The 14,527-nt window shown below is 40.7% G+C and overlaps 1 long non-coding RNA gene across 2 annotated transcripts in view; it reads left to right on the forward strand.

The window, feature by feature from the left end:
- The first annotated feature begins 6,926 nt into the window (after nt 1-6,926).
- The window catches only part of LOC139033047 (uncharacterized), a 50,671-nt gene continuing 43,070 nt past the window's right edge, over nt 6,927-14,527 (forward strand). For both annotated transcript variants that reach the window (XR_011485672.1, XR_011485673.1), the window contains exons 1-2: nt 6,927-7,173; nt 8,112-8,180. This is a non-coding gene — a long non-coding RNA (uncharacterized lncRNA). The remainder of the gene's footprint in view (nt 7,174-8,111; nt 8,181-14,527) is intronic.

A 14,527-nucleotide genomic window follows, 5' to 3' on the forward strand; every position in this document is an offset into this window, starting at 1 on the left:
CAAAGAATAGCCAGGAGAGATAAGAAAGCCTTCCTCAGTGATCATGCAAAGAAATAGAGGAAAACAATAGAATGGGAAAGACTGAGATCTCTTCAAGAAAATTAGAGATACCAAGGAGATATTTCATGCAAAGATGGGCACAATAAAGGACAGAAATGGTATGGATCTAACAGAAGCAGAAGACATTAACAAGAGGTGGCAACAATACACAGAATAAGTATACAAAAAAGATTTTCATGATCCAGGTAACTGTGATGGTGTGATCAGTCAGCTAGAGCCAGACATACTGGAATGAGAAGTCAAGTGGGCCTTAGGAAGTATCACTACGAACAAAGGTAGTGGAGGTGATGGAATTCTAGTTGAACTATTTCAAATCCTAAACGATGATGCTGTGAAAGTGCTGCACTCAATATGCCAGCAAATTTGGAAAATGCAGCAGTGGCTACAGGGCTGGAAAAGGCCAGTTTTCATTCCAATCCCAAAGAAAGGCAATGCCAAAGAATGCTCAAGCTACCGCACAATTGCACTCATCTCACACGCTAGCAAAGTAATGCTCAAAATTCTCCAAGCCAGGCTTCAACAGTACATGAATTATGAACTCCCAGATGTTCAAGCTGGATTTAGAAAAGGCAAAGCTCCAGAAGTCAAATTTCTAACATGTGCTGGATCATCGAAAAAGCAAGAGAGTTCCAGAAAAGCATCTACTTCTGCTTTATTGACTATGCCAAAGCCTTGGACTGTGTGGATCACAACAAACTTTGGAAAATTCTGAAAGAGATGGGAATACCAGACCACCTGACCTGCCTCCTGAGAAATCTGTATGCAGGTCAAGAAGCAACAGTTAGAACTGGACATGAAACAACAGACTGGTTCCAAATCAGGAAAGAAGTACATCAAGGCTGTATGTTGTCACCCTGCTTATTTAACTTATATGCAGAGTACATCACGCAAAATGCCAGGCTGGATGAACCACAAGCTGGAATCAAGATTGCCAGGAGACATATCAATAATCTCAGATATGCAGATGACACCACCCTTATGGCAGAAAGTGAAGAAGAGCTAAAGATTCTCTTGATGAAAGTGAAAAGAGGACAGTGAAAAAGTTGGCTTAAAGATCAACATTCAGAAAACTAAGATCATGGCATCCAGTCCCATCACTTCATGGCAAATAGATGGGAAACAATGGAAACAGTGTCAGACTTTATTTTCTGGGGCTCCAAAATCACTGCAGATGGTGATTGCTGCCATGAAATTAAAAGATGCTTACTCCTTGGAAGGAAAGTTATGACCAACCTAGACAGAATATTAAAAAGCAGAGACATTACTTTGACAACAAATGTCCGTCTAGTCAAGGCTATGGTTTTTCCAGTAGCCATGTATGGATGTGAGAGTTGGACTATAAAGAAAGCTGAGCACCGAAGAATTGATGTTTTCGAAATGTGATGTTGGAGAAGACTCTTGAGAGTCTCTTGGACTGCAAGAAAATCAAACCAGTCAATCCTGAAGGAAATCAGTCCTGAATATTCATTGGAAGAACTGATGCTGAGGTAGAAACTCCAATACCTTGGCCACCTGATGCGAACAACTGACTCATTGGAAAAGACCCTGATGCTGGAAAGATTGACGGTAGGAGGAGAAGGGGATGGCTGAGGATGAGATGGTTGGATGGCATCACTGACTCAATGGACATGAGGTTGAGTAAGCTCCAGGAGGTGGTGATGGACAGGGAAGCTTGGCGTGCTACAGTCCATGGGGTCGCAAAGAGTTGGACATGTCTGAGCGACTCAACTGACTGAATGTTCTGAAAATATCAATAAAATTTAATGTGCTATTGTATCATTTAGATTCTCTGTTGCCTTATTGATTCTTTGTCTAAAAGATCTGTCCATTGATATGAATGGGGTATTAAAGTCTTTCAATATTATTGTATTCCTGTCAGTTTCTCCCTTCTTGTTTGTTAGTATTTGTTTTATGTATTTAGGTGCTCCTATATTTGGTGTGGGCTTACCAGGTGGTTCAGCAGTAAAGAATCAGCCTTCCAATTCAGGAACAAGGGTTTGATCCCTGGCTCAGGAAGATCCCCTGTAGAAGGATGGCAACTCACTCCAGTATTCTTGCCTGGGAAATCTCATTGACAGAGGAGCCCCAGAGTTGGACATGGTTTAGCGACTAAACAACAACAACAATGTATTAGGTGCATATACATTGATGAGTGCAAAATACTCCTTTTTTTTAATCCTTTTTTATTATATAGTGTCCTTCTTTATCTTTCTTTATAGCTTTTGTTTAAGTCTATTTTCTCTGCTACGACTATTGTGGCCCCTGCTTTCTTGTCATTTCTGTTTACATGAAATATCGTTTTCTATCCCTTCACTTTTAATCTATGTGTGTCCTTAGCCCTAAAGTGGATTTCTTATAGGCAGCGTATTGTTGCCTCTTGTTTTTTTTAATGTAATCTGCCACTCTGTTTTTTGATTGGAGCATTTAGTCCATTGACATTTAAGGTAATTATTAATAGATACATATTTGGCCCTCACTTTTGACTTCCCTGGTGGTTCAGATGGTAAAGCATCTGTCTACAATGTGGGAGACCTGGGTTCAATCCCTGGGTCGGGAAGATTCCCTGGAGAAGGAAATGGCAGCCCACTCCAGTACTCTTGCCTAGAAAATCCCAGGGATGGAGGAGCCTGGTGCAGGCTACTGTCCATGGGGTCGCAGAGTTGGACACAACTGAGCGACTTCACTTCACATATTTATTGCCATTTTAAACTGTGTTTTCCCATTGATTTTATATTTCTTCTTTGTCTCTCTGTCTGGTTCCTTTTTGTTTTTCCTTTTGTGGTTTGATGATTTTATTTTGTATTATATTTATGTTCTGGTTTTTTTGGTTTTTGTGAGTCTGGTGTATGTTTTTGATTTGTGGTTACTCTGTTTTTCAAATATGTTAACCACTTTTTTATATCTATTTGCCTTAGACTGGTAGTTACAGGAAGGCTTCCTTGAGAAACCGACATATGAACTGAGCTTTGAAGAGCGGGTACGAACAAATCTGTGTAGAAGACAGCTCCAGACACAGGAAAGAGCATTCCAGGTGGCCCTGAGGCACGAAGGAGAGCTAGAAAACCTAAGAATGCCATCAGTGTGGGAGCAGTGGGAGAGGTAGGGAGAGGCCAGGGTTATAACCCAAGAAAGGATGAAGGAGGCAGGGCTAGAATGCAAGGAACTTGAAAGTTTGAAAAAGATTCTGGTTTCTTGGATAATACATATCCTTTGGAATGTGTATATCCATTCGAGATCAGCTTGCATGTCTTCTCCTCCAGGCAGCCTTTGCCTTTCCTGATGCACTCTCTCTTCCTGACCTCCCTTCACTGCTTTGCGCTCATGGTTTATTTAACACTGCACGTGGGTAATGCAACTATTTGCTATGTGTCTGTACCCTACATCTGATGGTGTACTTCCTGAAGTCAGGAACCATGTACTGTTCATCTCCATATACCCCAAGTTATAGTTTTATTGATATCCCACTGAAAGGAGAGAGCTGACACCAGTAATCATGTAACTGTAATCCAGGGAAAAATCATGAAAGATAGGAGGAATAATCTGAGGGGCTAGGAGATTTTTTTTTTCAATTTTAATTTTTAAAGTTGGTTTTTTAAAAATGTATACAGGATTTCAGAATTTGTTTTTAAGAAAATATTAATGGATATTTAGAATTAAATTTTTTGTCATAATCATCCCCCACTCCTCCCAACACATATGCGTGTCTAGTAGTAGAAGAAAGAGAAGCCTTATGAGTATGAATTGAAGTATTCAATGAATGAATGGTCTTCATCCAGATGCCCCGGCCCCCGCCCCCGCCCCGCCGTCTCTAGCCCCCTGTGTCCTCCAGGCTGGACAGCAGACGGTTCCTGAGCTGAATTTAGGGCTGTTGGTGTGCCCGGCCTGGGCTGGGCCCTGGTGGTGCTCTGCTCGGGGGCAGCCCTGAAGGTGCTGGCTCGTTACCCGCTGCTGACTCAGCCCTTTGTTGCAGGTACCCGTCTAGTGCCCGGGGCTGCAACAGCTCCGAGACTGGGGACTTACTATTTATTGTTTCCTCCTAGATGTGATGAACAAAAGAATTTGAGTAAAAGTGAGAGCCAGAATTAGGGTGGACAGGTTTTGTAATAATTGGCTTTCTCGCTGTTGGCTCTTAAATTCTAAACCTGGGTGGAGGAGGTGGGGCAAGGGTAGCAGTTGGAAAGAGGGTCTTGAGGGTACCTCTGTGAGGATGACAGCCCTTTCTCGGATGGGGTGGGCGGCCTGCCTGCCCAGGAAGCCTGCTCTTCTGTGGCACTTCCCCTTTTGCTCTTGGAACTGGCTCAAAGGGCATTTCTGTTTCCATCTTTCACCATTAGGGATGCACATGAACCGTAAGATAGAACTTGTTTGAAAAATTAAAGTCCAAAGCAATGTGAACTGACCTCTAAGGCAAAGGAAAAACTCCGGACCTCTACGGGTAACTTGGCGTAGAGGGACACAGGGAACGCATGGAAATGTGTTTGGTTGTAATGGCAGCCCACTCCAGTGCTCTTGCCTGGAAAAGCCCATGGACGGAGGAGCCTGGTGGGCTGCAGTCCATGGGGTCGCTAAGAGTCGGACACGACTGAGCGACTTCACTTTCACTTTCATGCACTGGGGGAGGAAATGACAACCCACTCCAGTGTTCTTGCCTGAAGAATCCCAGGGACGGGGGAGCCTGGTGGGCTGCCGTCTATGCCGTCGCTTGGAGTCGGACACGACTGAAGTGACTTAGCAGCAGCAGCAGTGAAGTAGGGAATTTCTTTTAAATCATGTGACTAAGAAATTGTTTATGCAAGCTGTTAGGTACTAGACCACACAAGGGGAGACAAAGCCGTTGTATGAGAATCCCAGCTTTAACCATGGGCTGTCAGCTTGACAGTCTTCTCCACTTTATTTGTGTGTTCCCTCTGAGTCTTACTCCACGTGGCCGCCACCAGCCACTGGACTAAGATACTTGTTGACTAGTAGGCATTGAGAAGAAATGGCAACTGACTCTGGTATTCTTGCCTGGAGAAATCCCACGGACAGAGGAGCGTGGAGGGCTACAGTCCATGGGGTCACAAAGGAGTTGGACACTACTGAGCACACACTAGGCTTGGCAAGTCTCAGGCCATTGTTCACATACCTTGCTAAAACCCCTGTGTTTTCCAAGTGCATTAGAAAGGGGCTCCAATTCTAATAATGAGGCATTTCTTCATGACATAGAGTCAGCCATATTTGCCTCTGGGAACATATTATAATCAGAGATTATTTTTCTTAAAAAAAAAAAAAAACCCAAATTATAATCTAATCATGCCTATTTCTACCAGGCTTTCCTAAAACTGAAAATGTAACAGTTTCAAACTTCTATACTCACTTAAAAATATTGAGATGACTTGAGTTTCTGATAACTGCTTGCTAGTAAACCACTCATTCTGATGGTACAAAAGTCCTCTGGGGATTTTCTGGGGAGGGAACATAAGACATACTACAGGTAATGTTTTAATGCACCATAAAAGCAGTGTAAAGCAAAGGTGCTGGCTCTAACAAGGCAGGTTAATTATTAAATTCACAAGCTTTTTTTTTTTTCAAAGACTTGGTTGTTCCAAATACATTTTGAAAGTTTTCCAGAGGCCTGTGAATTAATATCTTCTTCCCTACCCCCTGTCCGTTTTCACCCTGGTCATCAAAAACATCCAAAATTATTCTACTGACCTTAAAATTGAACTTTTAAAATAGACTTTAGTTTCTCCTCTTGGGCTAAATCAGTGAATGAGTGAATAAAAATGCTGAATATTCAAATGTATTTCTATTTTGAGCAAAGTCAAATGAACAACTGAGACACAGGTCCTGCCTCTAAAGGCATAATCCTTTGTTTTCTTGTTGCTATTTTTTCATATCTATGGCTGAGTTGGAGCTGAAGTTGGAGGGCTGGTCTGGTAATGAAGTCCCTGGAAAAGTCAATAGGAAGATTTGCTTTATAAGAATAAGATTTCAGAAATCCTGACATATTAACCTGCATTCAGGATGTGATTTTTTAATAAGGAGAGGCAGTGTTCGCTAAAAGATGTAATTTCTGCCCAATAGACCTTGATGATTTAGTCTTTCCTGAAGAAATATATCAAATATGCAAAACATACAATGATTAACAAAATTAATTCAGTCTCCCAGTGCTTAAGAGCCATTTATAATTTTATTGAGGTAGCAAAACTACAGAACAATTTTTCATTATCTCTGCCCATGGGAAAAGTCAATAGCTAGCTTTCAATGTCTTTTTAGATGATGCTGCAGACCTTACAGTGTAAATATTAATAAAGAGAAATACAAAAGAATGATAACTATAGGGGGAAGACAGTGGAAGAAAAGTCACTAGTGGATTCTCTGCAAATGGAGCAGTGAGCCCCAGTACTCATTTCCATTTGTCAAGAGATATTTTGCTAAATTTTTGATTATATATATACATATATATGTATGCATATATATGGTCATATATAGGCTCATATTCTTCTGGGTGTTAATGTGATGCAAAGTGGCTTTTTGAGTAACAGTTCAGCCAGAACAAAAGAGACACCCCGCTTACTCAGATTTTCTGATGAAGATATTCTGAACAGCATTCAGTATTTTGGTTGCCCACACTGTCCACATACCAAGCAGTATATCCTACCTCTGCCCTTGCATTCTTTGTTTGCATTCTTGTCCTGATATAGAAGAACCGATCCTTGTATTTCTTTGGTTATTAAATAACTTGATATTTTTAAAGGTTTCAACAAACTGAGAAAATATGTCAGTGGACCCTGTGTACTCTGTACTTTGATCTGTGCTAGGCTGGTTATTTGAATATGCAAGACAGGAGGCCGCTTCTTGTTATCCACCTCTATGACAATCATTTCATCTGTAGCAAAATATTATCGAAAAGAGACAATATGTGGACATTTAAGGATATAGTCTCATTGTACCAAACTGAATAATATTTTCAACTTCTAATACTCTATGAACAATGTATGCGTAGAGAGCCAAGCTTGTAAGAGGTAATTTCTCAGTGAGCTTTATTTTGAATTTATTTCTCATTTAGGATAATACGCATCCTGACTTGTACTTTTGGAAGATGTGTTTCAGAGGTGACAGAAAATAGTGGTAAGTGTTCCTTCTCAGAGAAGATTGCTGTGCTGGTATCTGTAGATGCCCCAAGGCTGAAGTTCCTTTTGAAACTATTTTTAGACTACTTGAATCCCCAACCTCCCACCATTCCCCATACGGCAAAGTCTTAGAGGTGCCGCTTCCAAGGAAATCCACGATTGTGATGCCATGTGTATTTGTGTATTCGGGAAGGAAAATATAAAGACAAGAGCAATGACTTATCTTAAAGATCATTTATTTGTTCCAAAACTATATTTAGACATAAATAGAAGTAATACATCAAGCTATTTCTCTTCCAGTCAAAATTAACCATTCTTCCCTTTTTTATTGCACTTTGCTATACTTACTATCCTAGTCAGATTTGAAAAGATTGTTACGTGTGTGTATTTCTTTCTGGAGTCCCTGAATAGTGGTTCCTTGGGAAGTAGGGACCAGGTTTTGTGTTTCCCCCTGGGCACCTGGGAGCACTCACAGTGTAGACAGTAGCTGCCCAGTTCTCTCTTCAGCTGAATCCAGCGTTTCAAACGTTTCAGAGAAACCCAGTTGTTAGATAAGATCATTTCATTTTGTGAAGGACTGAACTCAGGAAACTGAGATCAGAGCCATGGTGGGAAACTTTTTGTGTTTTCAGACATTTTTGTGATCACAATGTAAACGGAACATTGTCACAGCGGTCCTTTCACTGAGGTCGCTGAGGACACATCAGAGGGGTGTTTGATTTCTCTTCTAAACCCATGGTGATGCCCATCTCACAGGCACCCTGGGTGTGGCCATCAGCAGGTGGACCCTGAAGCGGTCATGGCCCCAGGATGGATTTCAGAGGCTAAGGGTATGGATGAAAGTTGGGGGGTGGGAATGAAGAAGTAGAAAGAGGAGAGGAGGAATTCAGCCAAGGGGTTAATGTTTCTAATACTGTGTCTTTTATCGTTTTGTAGGGTAGAAGTGTGGGGAATTGTTCCATAAATTTGAGTTTATGAAGCGGCTGGCGCAGTGCTAACTACATGGTAAGCAAACACATCTCATGCTGCAGTGTCTTTAAAAAATAACCTCTGGGGAATTAAGCCACTATGTTTAGAAGTGGGTCGACAGTGATTTGAAGTGTGGGGATATTTTCAAATCTGCACGCCATAGCCAGACATTAGAAATACGTGCTTTCGTTGTTGTTCAGTTGTTAAGTCATATCCAACTCTATGCAACCCCATGGACTGCAGCATGTCAGGCTTCCCTGTCCTCCGTTATCTCCCAGGGTCTGCTCAAGTTCACGTCCATTGAATTGGTGATACTATTTAACCATTTCATCCTCTGTCGCCCTCTTCTCCTTTTGCCTTCAATTGTTCCCAGCATCTGGGTCTTTTGCAATGAGTTGACTCTTTGCATCAAATGGCCAGAGTATGGGAGCTTCAGCTTTAGCATCAGTCTTTCCAATGAATATTCAGAGTTGATTTCCTTTAGGATTGACTAGTTTGATCTCCTTGCTATACGTGCTATAAGCTGTGACAAAAGCAAACCCCACCTGGAGATCATATTGATCATCTCTTTTGAGTGGAGCCCAGAGGCTGGAAAGCCCCTGAACCAAAGTTTGTGTTGAGTTTGCTCAGAGCTCACTGTTGAGTGCTTTGGATTTCACCTCCTCTCACGGGCAGTGCTGTGGATCATCCTGATTCTTTGCCCGCTCCCCCCATAAGCGAGGAAAGACAAAATGTTGTTTCTCAGTGTTTAATGGTCATAATGTTCATGAGTTAATCACTAAAAAACATACATATAACACACTCCTTACCCTTCACCAATTATATTCCAGGATATTATCATAGGCACACCCCTAAATACCCAGTCACCCAGGCTGAAGCCTGCTATCCCCTCTCTTTGAAAAGTAAGCATCGATTGGATCAGATGCAAGATGGGGTTAGTTGGAATTAGATGTTTGCTACAAAAATCCACGGGTATATAGAGTGGTGGATGAATTTCACTGCTTTATCTACTAAGTGTCTAGAGTGGTGGTAGGGGGAGCAGTGAGGGAGGGGAGGAGGGGCCTGAATGGGGGCTTGGAGGTGAGTGGAGGATAAGAAGGCCTTTCCCAGATACCTGCTCCTAGTCGTCTTCAACTCTCTGGATCTCTCCAGGTGCTCTGATTCCTGGGTTTCCTCATCTCAATCCCAGGCAGATGGAGGACAGGCACCCTACTGAGGCATCTCCCACCCAGGGTCAATGCCCACAGCGCGAGTTGTCCAAGTGCCCGCCGCCATGGTCTGGTTGTTGGCAAAAGCGCAGCTCCTTTCCAGGGCTCTAATCCTCCCCTCTGCCCTCAAGGTCTGGGTTCTACTAGTGGAGTGTAACTGTAACCACCATTTAAGAACATCCTTAGGGTCTGAAACATTGCCAGATATTTTTAAAAAAGCTATAGCTTGATTCTTTGAGCTGTTGTTTCCTCTCCAGGGGAACAGGCAGTCAAGGTTGTATCAGCAGGATAACACTTCAGGAAAATCTTTCAATTTCGCAGAAGAGATGTAGAAAAAAACTGCTAGAGGGTGCATAAGATAGCCCTCATTTAGCAAGATAGAAGCCAGCCTGCTAAATGAAAAATAGCACATTCTGAGGGCTGCAGGGGACAGCATTGGATTTGTACAGTGGCTGTGAAAGGATAGGTAATCTTGGGGATGTTGTTCATGTCAGGGGAAGTGGTGATGCCCAGGTACTGAATACAGATCTGGGAGACCTAGGGTGAATGACTCTTACTGGAAAAATGATTCTTTTCATTAGAACACAACTCTGTTTCTATGCTTATTAAAAATTACATGGTATTTGCTTAGGAATAATCTTATGGACTTAGAACTGATAGGAATTCTATCACTTAGAATCCTAAGATTCTAATCTTAGGAGTTAGAAGTGACAAATATTTTTATTAAGTGTCTCCCAGCCCCTTTCAGGGATTTACTCCTCCCTTTGAAAACCAGAAATAGTGGAATGAAGTGATGTGATTCTAATAGTGCTTGTTTTATCAACCATGTTAATCTCTGTCTAAGGAGCTGGGCAGGTTACACTGTGTATTTGATTCCTGACTACTGTCCCTAAATGGACCATTCACATCATTAGGTTAAATTTATTTACATTGTTGGAAATTTCCAGCCAACCCACCATTCAGTAACCTTAGCTGGGTGGGTTCTTAATTTCCTCATCTTACATAACACCCTGAATACAGATCTAATGAGGGAATGAATGTAGTATTTCTTTTATTTGATTTAAAGCTTATGTTTTAGTTTCCCTTGCAAGAGAAAATATTTTATAATAGAACAGAAACAAGTGATAGCAATGTTGATATTGTCGCCATCGCTCAGTCATGTCTGACTTTTTGAGACCCCACGGTGACAGGAAAAATCTTAACAGACAGAATACAGACTTCCTGTGTTCATGTAGGGGAGATTGAAGTAGCCAAGGATATAATTTCTAATGATGACCTGATCTGATCTGTGATCTCACTCCATCAGTGGCAGTTCAAAGAGTGGTTTCTAGCACTTTGCATCAATGTAGTAATTGGGATCTTGAAAAAACTCACATTTGCCATCTCAGATAGGAAGAGTCAAAAATATGAGTACCCCTAAGTTCTTGCCTGGAGAATCCCAGGGATGGGGGAGCCTGGTGGGCTGCAGTCTATGGGGCCGCACAGAGTCGGACACGACTGAAGCGACTTAGTAGCAGCAGCAGCTAAGTATTTGTTGCTGTTCTTTAGTTGTTAGGTGGTGTCCGACTCTTTGTGACCCCATGGACTGTAGCCAGCAGGGTTTCTATGTCCATGGGGTTCTCCAGGAAAGTATACTGGAGTGGGGTGCCACTTCCTTTGCCAGGGGATCTTCCTGACCCCAAGATCAAACCTGGGTTTCCTGCATTGCAGACAATTCTTTACCCGCTATGCCACCAGGAAAGTCCAAACTAAGTATATTATGAAAAAATAAGTTAGCTCATTCCAGCATTATTTGTAATAAGAAAAATTGAAAACAATTAAAATTAAAATAGCTAAACAAACAGTGTTATATTCATTTAATCCAATGTTATTCAGTATTTAAAAATTGACAAAGTTTGAGGTATTAACTAAGAAAAATAAACATGTTGTAGGGAGTGGGAATAACTACAGAATGATATGCAAATCATAATTTTACCTTGATAAAAATAAATAAGTCTATCTACATATATACTATATGTTAGTACACATACACAGACATGTATATGTCTACAAGTTGTGGCAGTGTGGTGTGTGAACATGTAGAGGGATGAGTAAATTAACTATAAGAAAGATGTAGGAGGGCAAACATTGCATGCTTTTCTTTTAATTTTTTTACACTGTTTTACTTTTTATTGTACTGTATCATAGTTCACATACAGTACTATGGTAGTTTCAGGTGTACCACAAAGTGATTTGACATTAGATACACAAAAAAATGATTATTACAATGCCTAATAACATCTGTTCCCATAAAAAGTTATTACAGTATTATTGATAATATTTTTTGTTTTTATATATATATATACACACCCCATGAATAATTTATCTTCTAGCATGTTTTCCTTTTCATATTACTGAAGTAGTATATGTGTATTAAAACAATAAATAGCTAATGAAAACATTACCAACTCAATAGATGGGTTTCATCAAATTAACTGTGTTATATATTAAAACCACCATCAAGTTCAGATGTTTTATTTAAGGCCACTGTAAAAGCATATGTGTTTCTGAGCCAGGTCAGAGAACCTGGCAATGATGACTTGATGTTTTTAATATCTTTGTGCTTGTAACTCTAATTATTTTTATTGATTTAAAAGAGTGTACCTCAGCATTCTATCTGGGTGGTCCAGAGATTGGAGTAGTGTATTGTAGCACTCTGAAGTAACTGTCATTAGGCAATTAGGATCTTGCAGACTATTACATTCTAAGCATGTTTTCATTGCCTTGTGTAAATATTTTGACAGTTGCTTATGTGCACTGATAACATTTTGCATAACAAAGAGTAACAGGTGCAGTGAAAAGGGAATCAAGTTCCTTGAGGATGCATTTTTGATTTATTGTGTGTGCCTTGACTTTTCTAAAGGTATATTAGCAATAATAGTTTTTGTGGTGTAATTGCTTGCTATGAATAACCTATGGCAATGAAAACCTTCTTTGGGGACTTCCCTGACAATCCAGTGGTTAAGACTGTGCTTCCACGCCAGGGAGCATGGGTTCAAATCCCTGGTCAGGGAACTAAGGTCCTGCATGTGGCACTCTGTGGCCAAAATTTTTTCAGAAAGCAAACCTTCTTTGGAATAAAGTAAGAAATCTTCTCACATGAGTTCAGGAGATCATGGAGAGGCATTCTGATCAAAACCTCTGCTTCCCAGGGGTGTCACCCTCTTAGGCCCTGGGCCAGTTGATGCCCTGCCCCTGCCTAATTAATGGGCAAGAAGATGTAAGGGCAGTGTCAGAAGAACACAAGGTTTGTCCATCTAATGATCAGAGGCAGTTCTAATGAGCACTTGAGTCCACCACACATCCATGCAGATAGAGATGTGAACACTCACCCATTTATAAAGGATGAATTGTGCCTGCTGTCACCCAGGGCCAGGGGACACGGCAAAGATTTTTTTGGCAGGTAGACTTTTTTCCTTTTAAGGGATATATCTGGAAATGTAGTTTAATGTGCACTTGTGGTTAGAAGAAAAACCATAAAATGACTTTCCTACTGTGATAAAGTTTTTTGGAACTCAAGGAGGGTCAATTCCCCCTCCCCTCAGAATTGCCTGACTATAATTCCTGGTAAGATATACAAGCTAAATCCATATATTTCATGCTATTATCATCATGTGAAGTCAGCCTGAAAATAGAATATAAAGAAAAATCAAGGCTAATATGAAAAGGTACAATCCAAAGCCATTTACAGCTGTCATGGCATTAAAATCACAGACAGAAAGCAGTGTCTCTGTTGTAAAACAGAATAAAGTGTTGTAAAATTAATACAATAATACTTCTATGAATGTGTCCAGAGGAAGAAAATCCAAATTCACTCATCCAACATAAATACATTGGTTTTCCCTCCCCCAGATTTGGAGGTTACTATTATAGTTTGGGGAGATGCATTTTACATAGTTTTATAAACTTGGGATTAATGTAACTTTCTGATTAGATACTTATGGTTAGAGAGTCATGGTTCTATCTTTCTCTCTCTGTGTCTGTTTCTCTCTCCTCTTCTTGGTATGAAACACTTCATCTCAGTCACCCTAAATAAGAATTTTTCAGTCAGTTTAGTCGCTCAGTCATGTCTGATTCTTTGCGACCCCATGGACTTTAGCACGCCAGGCTTCCCTGTCCATCATCAACTCCCAGAGCTGGCTCAAACTCATGTCCACTGAGTTGGTGATGCCATCCAACCATCTCATCCTCTGTTGTCCCCTTCTCCTCCTGCCTTCAATGTTTCCAGGCATCAGGATCTTTTCCAATGAGTCAGTTCTTCACATCAGGTGATTAAAGTATTGGAGTTTCAGCTTCAGCATCAGTCCTTCCAGTGAATATTCAGGACTGATTTCCTTTAAGATTGACTGGTTTGAACTCCTTGCAGTCCAAGGGACTCTCAAAAGTCTTCTCCAACATCTCGGTTCAAAAGCATCAGTTTTTTGGTGCTCATCCTTCTTTATGGTCCAATTCTCACATCCATACATGGCTCCTGGAAAAACCATAGCTTCGACTATGAGAATGTTTAATCTTCTCAAATACTAGTTTTTAAACCCTAGTCTGAAGCCAAGTGAAGAGTTAGCACTTTAAAAATATCTACCAATCAAATCTTTCTCCCTATGTAATTCTAGTTCATCTATTCAGCAAAGTGCAAGGCAAGCTATTAAACAGCAGCATTTCATTCATTCACTGAATTCTCTTTGATAATAGATATGAATGAATGTTCTGACTCATGTCTTTCAGTACTAGGTTTGTAGGCTCTTATAATTGTTTAATAAAATTTAAAAGTTTAACACGTTTTGCTGTAAAAAGTACCCTTGGCTATTGGGTTATGGATCCTTAGCTCTGACTTAACCACTTTCACTCCTCAGCATTCCTGTACTATTGGTGAAAGATGAGTAACAGAAACTCTCAAGGAGATAGCGTATCAGTGGCTGGCCAAGGACACAGCACTACACGTGGAGTAAGAGTTCGTTACACGTTGAGTTAATGGGGTAAAGTGTTCAGGTCTTTTGGATTTTGGTTCTATGGTGTGTGCATTCAATTACACCAGGTTTAGTGAGGCTAAAAGACAAATTAAGTTTCAGAGGAACTAAATCATTTCTGTACTAAAGAGAGCAGTAGTGTGTACCCAGCTGTCAGCAAGCATGTGTACTA

The sequence above is a fragment of the Odocoileus virginianus genome, chromosome 34 (genome assembly GCF_023699985.2).
Source record: "Odocoileus virginianus isolate 20LAN1187 ecotype Illinois chromosome 34, Ovbor_1.2, whole genome shotgun sequence".
Taxonomy (NCBI): domain Eukaryota; kingdom Metazoa; phylum Chordata; class Mammalia; order Artiodactyla; family Cervidae; genus Odocoileus; species Odocoileus virginianus.